The 13,435-nt window shown below is 32.8% G+C and overlaps 1 long non-coding RNA gene across 4 annotated transcripts; it reads left to right on the forward strand.

Moving 5' to 3' along the window:
* Positions 1–7,659: 7,659 nt before the first annotated feature.
* Positions 7,660–13,432, forward strand: LOC124437882. Of its 4 annotated transcripts, XR_006945881.1 has the most exons (6): positions 7,660–8,389; positions 9,627–9,751; positions 11,667–11,727; positions 11,969–12,055; positions 12,263–12,316; positions 13,262–13,432. It is a non-coding gene; the product is annotated as an uncharacterized LOC124437882 (long non-coding RNA). The 4 variants fall into 4 exon arrangements; XR_006945880.1 differs by lacking the exon at positions 11,667–11,727; XR_006945883.1 differs by lacking the exon at positions 11,667–11,727 and having other exon boundaries at positions 7,660–8,384.
* The last annotated feature ends 3 nt before the right edge of the window (positions 13,433–13,435 follow it).

The raw sequence follows: 13,435 nt of genomic DNA on the forward strand, positions 1-13,435 counted from the left end.
AGTGTACTTGATAAGTTCTAGCCCATTTACTATCGGAGTCATGTCTTGTAAACTATCAAAGAAGGATTTCATGACTTCTTCCTCATCAATTTTTGATACTGCATCTTCAAAGTAAATCGCTACCCTTTCATCATTAGGCATCATCAAGCATTCGTGGCGTTTTTGTGAGGGATGGTCAACGCGAAAACCGTCACAGTCTTTTGCCACAAGATCATATATTTTAAAACCAATTTCAGTAGCATAGCACTACAACAATTTATTCTGTATATTGCTTTGGCGTTCATCTAAAACATGGCTCTCATCTTCAAATTCGAAGGACGATTCCTTCACTTTGTTTGCTTGCTCAATATCTACTTTTAAAGCCATTTTCGCTTTAGTAAGACAAAAATTACCAAATAACTTTAACTCAATAAAATTGTAATGTGTTCTCCTTTTTTATATTTGCAAAGGAAACAAGAAAACGGATCTAATATTGCTTTAAGAATAGAAAACAATTGACAATTTTAATTAAGTTTTATCGTGTTTCAATTAATCATGTCATCCAATAGCAACCTTCGTTCATTTTATATCGTTTCCGGTTTACACGCGCGCGCCCTGTTTACTTCCTAGGACTGGAAACTAATTGACACGGTTAAGAGCTCCGTTTACTTCCGGGACCATACCTGCACTTTAACTACTTACATAGCGTTCTAAAGTCGTAATTGGGTATTGTTTCTAAGTTTGTAAGAGATTTTTCGATCAAAATTTTATCTGTTGTCGACATTTCTAATTATGTTCTTCCTGAAAATGAATTTCTGTCTGCAGAAACCGATCATTCAGTTTATCAATTTGCTGCTTCATTCACAAAAAATGCTAAACGATCATATGAGGCAGCTGCATGGCAGTTTTGAATATCATGACTTTTACAATGTTTTATTGAATTTTTAATTTCAGGGAATTTGATTGGTAGTCTTGACTGTCATTATGGATTTACCTACAAACATTGGCTGATAGATCCTGCCAATAGAGATTTTATCTCGTTTGAGAGGAAGAAATTTTTAGAGAAAAGTTGCATTGAAAAGTAATTTTCCCAGTTAAATCGCAACATTAATTGTAATTTTGAGCATTTTTAGTAAAATTCGAAATATATAAGTGCCACAATAAAATTTTAGTGAGCCTGTGGGAACATAAAGTACTCGCGATTTGATATCATTTATATTCGTTTGTTAGTTTGATATGACGAAACAGAACATATGCGAGTGCCTACACTGTAGTGACAAAACAGAACATACGTGAGTGTCTACACTGTAGTGACAAAACAGAACATACGTGAGTGTCTACACTGTAGTGACAAAACAGAACATACGTGAGTGTCTACACTGTAGTGACAAAACAGAACATACGTGAGTGTCTACACTGTAGTGACAAAGCACATGAAATACCAAAAAACAGTAAAGTTTTTGAAACGTTAAGAAAGCGTTATATATTTTAGCAAGTTGCTATGCCACAATAGTGTAACTTTGATCAGTTGTGTTTTAATTATTGCTGTATATCGTATTTACAGTGGTTTTTAAGCAAGTAACTGTAAAAGATCGTGTGTCACTATTCATTTCATATAAAATACAGATACTAACCAGCTGCTATGTTTAAAGTACTTAGCATGTAATTTTTCTTTTTCTAAACACCATTGTTAAAAAAAACTGTTAGATATGTTTGAATTTGATCTATGAAGTGTATAGTCTGAAGAGATTTTTCATTTGTCTTACCGTTGGTTAGTCTAATTCGTTTGATATGTTACAATACTGTTCAAAATTTCTTTTTTATCAACTAAAAATGTCTAATAGAAACGAAATGCCTGTACATATCTTCTGTACATTTCATCACCTTGATGAATGGTGCAAAATTTAACATGACATCGTTCATAATATTTTGCTGGTTGTACATACCATAAAAATCTTGATATCGTACACACATAAGAATATAGAAGCTCTCTGCTTTGCTTGCAGCAATTATTTGTAAATGTTTTTTTATTGCAGCAAAAGTTGGAGTTTTTGGTTAACCTAATGTACCATTTGATAACAAAACTTTCATAAAATAAACAACAAATAGTAAAATTGATAGAAAAGATTACAAAGTTAGTCAGAATTGCTGCAGACATAACACACCTTCCTTGCTCTGCTAACAACAGTGAAATTATTGAAATAGCATAATATTTGAAAGCATTTATTCGTTCTCAAAATTAGGAACTGAGCACTCTAGCTACATGCCGTTAAAGTAACTAAAAAATACAGCGTCTTCAATATGTTGAAAGTATGTTATAACTTATAACGAACTCATGATTCTTACTGTTAAAATGTATGAGAAAATTTTCTTTTCTGTTTTGTGTTCCTGCGTTCTAAACAAAGTTTGAAAACATCTCATATAAGATATATTAAGCTTATTTGCATCGGGATTCTAGTTTTTGCTATTCCGACAATAATACTTGTAAATTTTCCATATATTTATTCACTCTACGCAGCGCGCTGAGATAACACTCAAAAAAATCTTTTTATCAGTGTACTTCCTGCTGTGATCTTTTTAAATAGATGATATTGCAAAACAGGTAGTCGACACAGAATCCAGAGCAAAGTAATTTATGATCCCATGTGTATGATCAGTCAATTTTTAAACTTATTTATGTCTTATCGTATGGAAGTTTCATCGTAGTTAATGTTGGTGACTAAAGTTATCAATTACATTTTTATGATATTTAGAAGCAAATCATGACGACAATTTCCATAAACTTCTAGACAAAATAAGAATATTAAAGCTGACCTTCACGAGGCTCTCCAAAGGTAATTTTTCTTTCATGGGATATTGATTATGTATGTTGACCTGTGCATGTCATAACATTAAGAAAAATAGTTTTTAGCTATCGTTTCTTGTTTAAGTTGCTCGTGGCTTAGTGGGAAGTATGGAATAGCTCGCCCAAACGAGAAGATGCCGTTTCCTCATTTGTATGTCACAGTCACTGATCTAATAATACACTAGATAGTGCAATTGACATACAAGTTGAAGCCGGGCAAATTTAATCCGGAGCCCCAAAGTAGTGAGAATCAATATAGCATTGTATTAGAAAATATGTGGTCCAAGTTAATATCTCGCAATTATTAGCAAATTGCGGACTTTGCTTCAACTTTTTTGCACTATTTATGAAATAAATCATTGTGACTATAGTTTGTAAGAAAAAAATTGCAGAATACGCCAATACATCGCCGTTAAATTGATTTCAAGTGTAGCTCGATTTGAAAGCATCAGCAGCGACTAAGGCTTAAGTACTGGAATTTACACATCTAAATATCGTATCACAGAGCAATCTGAGATAGTGTGGCTTAGTTCGTGTGGAAAATACAGCGATATCATACTCGATCTATGGATGTATTGTGCTGATTGATGTACAACAAGCATAACGATGAGCGGAATGAAATCTTTTTCAATATATTATTCTGTTTGATTGTACCGTCAAAATTACATTATACTTTGCGTTAAATATTTACACTGTTTCAAATAAAGGTGTTAGCTTAACTGTACAAGTTACACAACGTATACATAAAGTGTGCGGCGTCTTGAAGCAAATTGCTTTTGTGTTTCCAATACAGCGCTTGCTCAATAAATTACGTATCAAACCAAAATAGCGGCCCCGACTGAACAAAATTATTCAGTCGAAGAAGCAATTTCAGATGATAAACTTTAGATGATAAACTAGTTGATCTCTGGCCTTCGATTAGCAGATTTAAACGGAGACAAAAGATAGTCTGCTTTTGAGGAAATAAGAAATCGTCCATGTTTTACAACAAGAAACTCGTAAATGTCTGTTTCTACGAAGAATTAGCAGCAGGCATACAAGTGCTACTTCGTCTTCTTCTTCAGAACCATAAATTGACGCAGCATTTAACTCATTCATTCGTAAGCATAAAATATTGAAAATAATGCTTCAGGTTTTTGTGAAATAGACACACACATTTAAATGAGGTAAATCTACTGTAAAATAACGTATATTTTTTCAAGTAATGCTTTAGCTATATTAGAAATAAATATCAAACGGCAATCTTTACACTGTCAATGTGTTGTTAAGCTTTAATGCATAATCCCATGCGCATTATTTGTGTTTTTGACTGTTTGTGAACAGCTTGGTGAAACTGTCTTTCTTGAATAGATGGGTAAATCTTAGTTAAAATGTCCAAAAAGGAGTTAGAAAAGTTAGCTTACCTCTACGACTTAAGTCGACTGGAAATATATTATTAGTAGGTATGTAATTTTTTGAGTTTTTTTTGGTAGGATTGATTCTGGATGTCTTATAAAGTATTATGATATTCTGATAAATCTACTGAGAACTTATGAGGAAAATATCTTGAACTAGGAGAGCAAAAGAACAAAATTCAGAAATTCTCTAATCATGTTGCTGGTTTTGTTTTGAGCCAAGATATTAGAAACTGGATTGTTATTGACAACCATGGATCTACTACTGAACAGAACTACTTAATTTCCCATTGAAAATACTATTTCTTAAATCAAAGTGCATTGGTTTCTCTGACATAACACTTTTCTTATTGCTGCATGAAGGCAAACCTGTTTAAATAATTATAATGTAGGTGAAGATATTTAGCATGTTGTATAATTGTTATTATACAGACATTATTTATAATATTATGGCCTTGTGTAATGTATGTCAAGAACTTATTAATTCTCAAAATGCTAACCTTCTTGCACTACTTTTCTTTTGTGTCCTTACAAATTACAGTTACCTATACTAATTTTTTCTAGGTTCAAACAACTTGACAAATTTTTGAATTTTACATTATGCCTTTGAATTTTTCTTTTTATCTTCTGGTAAAAATATCAGTGAATGACGTAAAAATCAAGTTTATCTAAAATAGTATTTTGTACAAAGTAACTATACATAATTGGAAAAGTCTCATGTTGAAGGCAGATGTGGCTTCTTTTACTAGATTGCTACTCTTATTCTTTTAAATGATATCGTAATTCTTCAAAGACATAAAAGTTCTTTGCCATCAATTTTTGCTTCTTCCACATTCAACTTCATTGCAACCAATGCATCTTATGTGAATTTTAATCACCTGGAATTGAAAACGTATGGATTTTGTCAGATGATGCAGTACTGTATTTAATGTTTCATGCATGTCATGATAAGCTTTTCTTGAGCAAATATTTCAAGGTAGGAGCAAAATTTGGCACATTATTGAACAAAGTAGTTTTATCTTGATTTTGATGTACTAACCTGTTTACTACACTGTGTAACAAACAATTCATTTACAGAAACACCAGATGGCATTTATAAAACTTTTAGCATAAAGCAAACCTTTACACACCATCATCATGCTTGTCCAAATCTGTCAAATTGTCCAGGCTAGCTGTTTAATACAGGTAATTTTTATTGTACGACATGTACCAAAGAGCTCATTAATTAATCCTGCACTGCATTTGATTTCAATACAGCTCTGTCCTTAATATTTGCTTCATATTTTCAGAAAAATATCATGAAAAAATCCTCCATTTCAACTCAGTTGAAACAAGGAGTTTTAAGATATGCATATCTCAATTATTACTGGTTGCTTTGCCTCGTCTAGCAATCGATTAAGTAAAGAACAAATAAGACTGAATAAACATAACTTAAATTATAACTTAGGAGTAAAAACATTCACAAAATATATGACATCACACTTCAAGTACTGACTTAAAACAAAACACTGAACACTTTAAATAGTAAACAATCTTACGTTGCTTACCGGTGTCATGAAATGTTTCCTTTTCTGGCATTACTTCAGCATCCGTATACCAAACAAGTTTGCAGCATGTTTTAAAGATAAAATTTCTAAAGTTTTTGTGCTTGGCATTGATATTTTATATAATCGCAATTGTGGTTGTCAAATCCGGGTGGGCGAAAAAAATTTCATTTTTTGAGCCCGCGTCTTTCCGCTGACTTTGACAACCAAAATCCGCCATGTTTTTGACCACGCGCTGATAATTTATAGTAATTTGGTTGACGTTTCCCCTCCAGGTCTTATAGAACTCAATGCTTGGCACGAATAACATTTGCTAAGCACATAGCTTTCGTGTGCGCTGGGCTTAACTGCTGTTAAGAAGCAAGGTCGTTTCGCACGTCTGCAATGCAAATATTTTGTGTTCATTGACTGAAACATTATTGAATGGAATTAATTTTCTAAAGAGAATAATAACTTCCAAAAATTAGTTTTGTAGAAGTAAAAAATTCCAGCAGTCTTCGCTGCTTTAAGACTGATTTTATGTGGCTATTAGATGTATGTATTATTTCTTTAAACCAGTTAAATACATCTAATTATGTATATACACAAGCTCCAGAGGCAGCAATAGTGAAAATAATTATCGTCTTCATGTAAACACCTTTAAATCAACAATTTTTAATTCAAGAGAATTTATTGGTAGTTTCAAGACTATCCAACAGATTTCAGCTATGTCATTACTGACCTGATCATCTGAAATTACAAATGTAATTTATAAAACCTGGGAATTTTTTTTTGCAAGAAACATATTTTTCTATTCTAAATACAAAATTTAGACTGTTCACACATTTTAATAGAACAGGCATATTACAAAAATCAGTCAGAAAGTGACACAGGCTACAAGCACAAATTAAATATTTTGCTCAGAATAAATAATTTAGGTTTGATATTTTCAATAACAACACTGTGTAGAAAGTTTTATATGCATATACATGACTGAATGGTAAAAAAAGACAATACAAATGTTGAAAATAGTAGCATAACATCACCATAACAGTACATTAAGCACTGTGGGCAGTGGCCATATAACCCACTGGTTTAGACTATGACAATACATTGCTTATATATGTGTAAAACACAGTCAAGACTACAAGTCTGGTGACTCTTCTTGCTTTAATAAGTAAATATTTTGCCCGTGTTGGACAGAGTGTTATGTATCAACCTGTGGTATCAATAGTTTCACAAGTGACCTGCTATATTATACTTCACAAAAAATTTGGTGTAACAGAGATAGACTCTTCACATTTTTTCCGTAAATAATTTCTGAACGTATTAATTACTCACATCTTGACATAGCTATATTCGTTTGCCAAACAGAAACACCAGAAAAATGCATTTCTGGTACAATAATCCAGTACAATATTCAATTATGTACAGTGAACATACTTTATATAAATCGTGAAAAATCATTCAAACTGTTATCTCCAACTCGTTTTACTTAACAATAAATATCGGAAGATAATTCCACGACGTTCGATTGAATATTTTGTGGCAGATTGTGCTGTGATACGATATTTAGATGTGGAAATTCCAGTACTTAAGCCTTCGTCGCTGCTGATGCTTTCAAATCGAGCTACACTTGAAATCAATTTTACGGCGATGTATTGGCGTATTCTGCTATCTTTTTCTTGAAAAACTATGGTCACATTGATTTTTTTCATTAATAGAGTAAACCAGTTTATGTAACCGTCGTGACTTGCAAGTAATTGCAAGATATTAACTTTGACCAGATATTTTCTAATACAACGCCATATTGATTCTCACTACTTTGGGGCTCCGGAAGTAAATTTGCCCGGCTTCAACCACTACTTATGAAATGTAAGTCGTTGCACTATCTAGTATATTATTAGATCTGTGGTCACAGTTGATTTTGAGAAAGAAAATACGGAGGCTGCTATCAAAAATGAGATCGATGAAAAGTTAAAATGGAAAGCATCGAAATACATCGAATTACGATATAAACCATTGAAAGAAGCAAAGTTTCGAATGCTGTCTAAAATTATAGCGCAAAGAACCGAGGGTAGTTTTGGAACATTGACAATGTTCTGCCTTAAGAATGATATGTACTATGCCTTGACCTGTGCTCATGCGGGTGTTGTCAATAATTTGGATGACCGTCAACAAGACTTTTGTGGCAGAGTCCAATTTATGGAAATCCAAGAATCTCTAAATGCCACAGTTAATGAAGAAAGCATGAAATACTTTTACAACGGACAACCGACTGTCCATGTTCCGGATCAAACGAGAGTGGTGTCTAATAAAGAAGTCGATATTATGTATATCGTCATTGGTAAGGAGGAAGATTTTCAGGAGCTTGCTGTAAATAATCAGATGACTCTCAATTTAGATTTGGATATGCAGTGCCATACAGGCCCTCACCACCTGCATTGCATGTGAAACATCCAACTCCAATGTTCTCAAAAGACATCTGAATCGACTACACATCAATCCAAATGCATTTTCGACAATTCTTTGTGCTCGTGAAAGTCTATAGTTAAAAACTTTCTCATCACCTATTGCAGTCTGGTGTGGATATGGCTTCATTAGATTTTCATTCAAAGCAAATGCCTCATCTCCAAGCAGAAAGTAAGGTATAGGCAATAATGTATCTCTTAGTTCTTCAGCTTGTGGGAAATAGCATGTCTTGCATATGTTTTTAAGGTGACTGTCTATAAAAATTCCTCCATCTGACTGGTTGCCAGGGGTTCCAAGATCAAATGAGATGAATTTAGCATTTACATCTGCAATAGCCAAGAGGACTATGCTAAAATGTTTTTTATACTTAAAGTACTCAGACGCTAAGTTTGGAGGTGCATGCAAGTTGATATGTTTACCATCAATGGTGCAAACTGCATGGAGAAAGTGCCATTTGCACTTAAATTCATCAGCAATGTGTAACCATTGTTGCTTTGTTGTGGGTGGCTTTAAATATTCTTTCTTCAGCACATTATACAAAGCTTCACAAACCTCAGGTACAATTCTTGAAATAGATGAAACTGATATTCTGAAACTGTACATCAAATCTTTGTATGAGCATCCTGATGCTAAAACTTTAATGTTACACACAAGCGATCATGAACAGATTTAGCATCTCTCATAGTGGTGTTTTTCTTTGCAATGAATGGTGTTAACTTTTCACATAGCTCATCAAACAAAATGGAATCCATCCTTAAAAGTAGTAAAGATTATAATTTGTAAATAAAAATAAAGAAAATAAGAAAATTTCATTATTAAAAAAAGAGCGTAAAATTTGAATTGATTGTACAATCCACTGACTAGCTTAATTTTGAAGAGTGCATGAATAGAAAAACTATCACATTTCTTAACTTACCGAAACAAATTTCTAAATTCATCATGGTCAGTCACTCGGATCTCTTGAATTAAATTTTGTGCTAACCCTTGTGCGTATCGGCGCTGCGCAGTTTTCGACGGTTTTACCCACCATTGTCGTGACTTTCGTTTTTTTTTCACTTCGTGCACCATTAGAGATGTAATAATAGCTACTGCTTGAAGTATTTCTACCTTGGTCAGCGCCATTTTTGCACAAACATTGCATTAAAAGTACGTCGTAAAATGAAGTATGGACATGTAACTGTTCATTATTACAATGGGCGCAATACATCAATCGCTATGCGAACAGATATATTTACATATATTTTGTGTCGTTTACACGGTCAAATGTATTTGTCGCATAAAAATTGTCATGTTAAAATTGCTCCTGTAAACGGGCCTATAAAGAGAGAAAACTGCGTGTCAGTGTTCAGTTTAAATACTAATGATTGAAATTTCTAAATAAACATGGCAATTTATTAAACGTTTCTATTTCAGGGAATTTCATTGGTAGACGACCGTCGTCATGGATTTACCTGCAAACGTTTATACATAAATCTTGACACTCGCTAAGTTATATCATTTGGCAGGAAGGCGTGTTACAGCAAAGACAAATTTAAAAAGTAAGTTTTATCAATAAATATCGACTTAAGAAGAATTATAGGATGTACAATATACTGTAGTTTAACTTTAGAGACATAGTAAAAGTATGAAATGCTCATGGTTTAGAATTAGTCTTTCTTATTTCCTCCGCCAAGTGTTTATTCGTTTTTTAATTTGATATGACAAAACAGACGATACATGAACAATTTTATTCATATGGCTTTGAATTGGTCATTGGAAATGTATTGCATTCCCATAATTGAAGACGAACATCGTCCATCAAAAAGGGCATTTTCACAACTTTAAACCGCCATAAAAATGAAGTAATTTGATCAAATCAAAACCTTTTTTACTGATACGCTAGAAATCGCACTTAAATTTAATATCGCCAATGATATATGGCCATTGAGTTCTATAAGACCTGGAGGGGAAGCGTCAACAAAATTACTATAAATTACTAGTGCACGGCCTCGTGGTCAAAAACATGGCGGATTTTGGTTGTCAAAGTCAGCGGAAAGACGCGGGCTCATAAATTAAAATTTTTTTCGCCTATCCGGATTTGACGACCACATTTGCGATTATATAAAATATCAATGTAAAGCACAAAAACTTTTATCAATAAGAAAAGTGTTATGTCAGAGAAACCAATGCACTTTAATTTAAGAAATCATATTTTCAATGGGAAAGTAATGTAGTTCTTTTCAGTAGTAGATCCATGGTTGTCAATGACAATCCAATTTCTAATATCTTCGCTCAAAACAGAACCAGGAACATGATTATAGAATTTCTGAATTTCATTCTTTTGCTTTCTTAGTTCAAGATAATTTCTTCATAAGTTCTCATTAGATTTATCAGCAGTGTGCGAATTAACGGTGTGCAATGTGCAATTTGCACATCGTTTTAGCTAAAATGAAAACAATTGCACATCACTTTTTCAAACGATGTGCAAAAATCAGCGGTTTTAACGAGAAACACTGTCGTAAATCATATTAATTTGCTCACATTTAAAAATATTAATTTAGCCATTAGAGCTATATAATAATTAACGTAATATCGATTTGATTATGCCTCTAAAGAAACACTTTTGTCAAAAAAATTGCACATCGTTTTTTTTGAACTAATTTGCACACTGTATGTCAGAATATCATAATACTTTATAAGACACCCAGAATCAATCCTACCAAAAAAAACTCAAAAAAATTACATACCTACTTATAATATATTTCCAGTCGACTTAAGTCGTAGGGGTAAGCTAACTTTTTCTAACTCCTTTTTGGACATTTTAACTAAGATTTACCCATCTGTTCAAGAAAGACAGTTGCACCAAGCTGTTCACAAACAGTCCAAAACACAAGTAATGTGCATGGGATATGCATTAAAGCTTAACAACACATTGACAGTTTAAAGAATGCCGTTTGATATTTATTTGTAATATAGCTAAAGCAATACTTGAGAAAATATACGTTATTTTACGATAGATTTTCCTCATTTAAATTGTTGGGTCTATTTCACAAAAACCTGAAGCATTATTTTCAATATTTATGCTTACTGTATCGTGGTGGTTTTCGATGGTTGTCATTAATATAAGCAGAAAAAAAAATCGGGGTTCCGGAGGGAGCGAATGTTAAAAATTTTTCTCAAAGTGGAAGTCTTGACAACCAAAATCCGCCATTACCGCCATGTTTTTGACCACAGGGTCCAGGCCGCTCTTCCCCTCCAGGTCTTATAGAACTCAATGTATATGGCCTGTAGATGTAAAATTTGTTTATATAGCACATAAAAATCGTAAAGTCACATGTAAGCCACTGTCAAACATGAATAGCCAGGCGTTGTGTATAGTATGATGTCGTTTTATACACAAACACGAAAAATACAATTATTTCTTATTTGATATAAATTATTTGAAAGAATCCAAACAATTCATTTTATATAAAGCTGTAAAACTACATGTGTGGTGTCTCAAACATGATGAGTATTGCGTCTACATCAGGACCTAGTAAGTAATGGAATTTTATTTGCAAATATTTACACAAACGCAATCTTTATTGCCTTTTGAAATGTTAAGTACAAACAAGAATGCAATGTAACCATTGAGATTTGTTTATATCTTCCTTATTCACATACTTTTGTTAATGGTCAAAAATGTGAGATGTAATGAAGAGTGAAATAACTCAGCAAGTATTCCTTTTATCTTGCTATGATGTATTAACCGTGTAATATAATGCATTAATTTTTAGCTTCTTACGAAAAGATGTCTTTGCCATCTCCCATGAGTGACAACGACTATGACAACATTGACAAAACTCCTTCTACAGCAGTACTTGGTAAGAAATTGTATTTTGTTAGCAAACATTTGCACAAACATCTTTACATTCCCTTTAAAAGTCGAACACAAACAATTAAGAGTCGTTTATATCATGCGTATCATTCATACGTTTGTAAAGGGTCAGAAAAGAGAGTTTTAGAATTTGTCATCATGCTGTAATGTTATTTAATTGCATTGCAAAAAATTAATTTGATTTATCTATTAGATGATAATAACAGTGAAGACATGATTGGTGTTTCGCCTTCCACATCAAAACCAGGTTAACAAAAGAATTTTGTTTAAAAACATTTGCCCAAACATTTCCATGTTTTGCAACGCTAAATACAAACAACAATTTATAGCCTAATAAATTAATTTTAAAAGGTATCGTTATATGTAGCCAACAAACTTTGTTATCATAGAAATTTGATCAATATGTATAGAAAGTGGAAACTGGCTATGATGCTAAAAGTGAAATGTGAAAACCATCATGATCAACGTGTCAGTTACATGTATACGTTACACGTACACAAATGAACTTAAAAAGAATGTTGTTCAAAACATCCTTTTAAAACATTTTATTTGATTATTGATAGCCAATAAAAGCCAATAATTATGTTTACGAATACATAGTTTCATGTAGCGTTTATGTGGTAGCTAGATGCCCTGATGTTGGATCTAATTGATCCGTTTCCTTTGACTTTTTTTGTGACAGATAACTGTTTCAAGAGATATTTATGATGTGTTATGTAAAAGTGAATTATTAGTTTTACGGAAAAACTTGCAATAAAACCCACGTTATAAAGTAAATGGTTTGAACCCGGGAGTATCGTTATATGTTTGTAAATGATGATCGTCCAGGTTAATAAAGTCCTGAGAAGGACTGTTTTTGATGTTGTTGACTGACGTTTCGACAACCTTAGCGGTAGTCATCTTCAGAGTCATTTGACGCACATGTTGGTGTTGATAGTGATTCTGTTGACTGCCAAGGCGTGTTCAATTGCAAAGACTGGTTAAAAATTCGCGATGCTGTAAATTCTAATTTCATCACGGGTATCGTCAAGTCGGTCCTTCGTTTTCTAAAAATAAGGAAATAATATCTTCCTGGAATTTTCAAAAAAACACCCTCATGCTCTTATTGGAGTTCAATGAGCTAACTTTATTGAGTGTAATCAATTTTAATTAGCACTTATGACAAAATTAATGTAAACTATGATTCATTTAGAATTCACGATTCCACCACAATGGTGAATCCAGTGTTGGGCAGTAAATCACAGCACCTCACTTTTGGATTGTTTTAAAATTTGAAACTATTTACTTGTAATTAGATTAGCAGGACATAACTGATTCTTTTGAAATATACTTATGATCAATTACATTGTTATAAAAAATGTTATAT

The sequence above is a fragment of the Xenia sp. Carnegie-2017 genome, unplaced genomic scaffold, assembly GCF_021976095.1.
Source record: "Xenia sp. Carnegie-2017 unplaced genomic scaffold, XeniaSp_v1 HiC_scaffold_18, whole genome shotgun sequence".
In the NCBI taxonomy this organism is placed as follows: Eukaryota; Metazoa; Cnidaria; class Anthozoa; order Malacalcyonacea; family Xeniidae; genus Xenia; species Xenia sp. Carnegie-2017.